We start from the raw sequence: 1,477 nt of genomic DNA, 5'->3' as shown, positions 1-1,477 counted from the left end.
ACCTTCAAACAAGACTTAGTAAGTCCAATTGAAGAAAATTATTTTCGTTTAAAATTTGGGAGTAAGGATCAAAGTCTTACTTACAATCCATTTTCGTCAAAATTGAGCCTTTCTTTAGCTTTAGAAGATTAAGTTGAGGGCTTTTAATGACGAAATTGGGAGTTAATACGTCATAGATAAGGTTACCTAAGGAAACAAAATTCAGCTTTTTTTAATAAGGATCAAATTCATTTTTGTATCGAAAGACCATGGGACCATACATCTTCATAAAATTTGTGTCTTATAAATTTCTAAAATTGAAAAAATAGATAATATTTTTATACACTTTCAACTTTATATCATCTCTAAACAATATATAATATGTCAAGTTAATTACTTTATATATATCTAATAGAGTTTCAACACATTAAAATCAATTACTTTAATAAAGGTAAAGTTGAGTTTTATATTACATAAATACTTTATATATATCTAATAGAGTTTCTAACCCATTAAATATTACATAAATACTTTATATATATCTAATAGAGTTTCTAACCCATTAAAATTAATTTCTTTAATAAATTTCTTTAATAAATGTAAAGTTGAGTTTTATATCTAGTATCAAAGTTTTAATTTTATATCTATTATGCATGTGACTTTTACTTTTGAGTAGAGAAATATAGCAAAGGTCTCACCGAGATTTGAACTCGGGTTACTGGATTCAAAGTCCAATGTCCTAACCACTAGACCATGGGACCACAAATTTTTCAAGATTTGTTCGTCATAAATCTATGAACTTTAAAAAGAATAATAGTATCTTATTTGTTTCTTATAGATCTCTAAATTTTGAAAATGATTTGTCTTTGTTTTTAGTTTTGTATTTGATAGGGTTTCAAGGAATAAAATCAATTAATTTATTAGAACATTTGTATAATTATTCAACCATTCTTCTTCACTAATTTTCATCTTACTTTAATAGAGTTCACAAAAAGGTTATTTTGAAACAAATTTAACGTTAGAAAAAGATACTTATTTAATAAGTTTTTCCCCATCCATATTTTTTAACAGTTTATTTGAATATTCTAGGTAACATTTGGAAGTAACAAAATCAAATTATTTGTGTTTACCCTATTTTAATAAAAAGAAGACAATAATGAAATCCATGTGCTACTTATTAATATATCAATGACTATTTAGATCCAAACAGTTACTTAGTGTGGTCATTCTCAACTTGTTAATACAATCTCTAATAAATACAAAGTTAATAGTGAGAAAAGAAAAAACAACCAAAGTTATTCTCTAATGTGAGTTAGGTTGAGAATCTCATTTCGCATTCTAAGCACATGTAAATAAAATATAGATTGTCAAGACGTAGATTATTAAAGATGGTCATACTAGACCTTTTCTCTAGGGTTGAAATAGCTACCATTTAATTAGGATGTACATTTGTAGGAATTTGAGGACAACTAAATTAATATATTAGTGGGGTTTGAAT

General features: G+C 25.5%; 1 non-coding gene across 1 annotated transcript; it reads right to left on the bottom strand.

Moving 5' to 3' along the window:
* Positions 1-668: 668 nt before the first annotated feature.
* TRNAQ-UUG lies at positions 669-740 on the bottom strand. Its single transcript has one exon. It is a non-coding gene; the product is annotated as a tRNA-Gln (tRNA).
* Positions 741-1,477: the final 737 nt, after the last annotated feature.

Source organism: Cucurbita maxima, unplaced genomic scaffold, assembly GCF_002738345.1.
Source record: "Cucurbita maxima cultivar Rimu unplaced genomic scaffold, Cmax_1.0 Cma_Scf00842, whole genome shotgun sequence".
Taxonomy (NCBI): domain Eukaryota; kingdom Viridiplantae; phylum Streptophyta; class Magnoliopsida; order Cucurbitales; family Cucurbitaceae; genus Cucurbita; species Cucurbita maxima.
The sequence above is the reverse complement of the archived record's forward strand: the minus strand, read 5'-3'. Positions and strand labels throughout refer to the sequence as shown.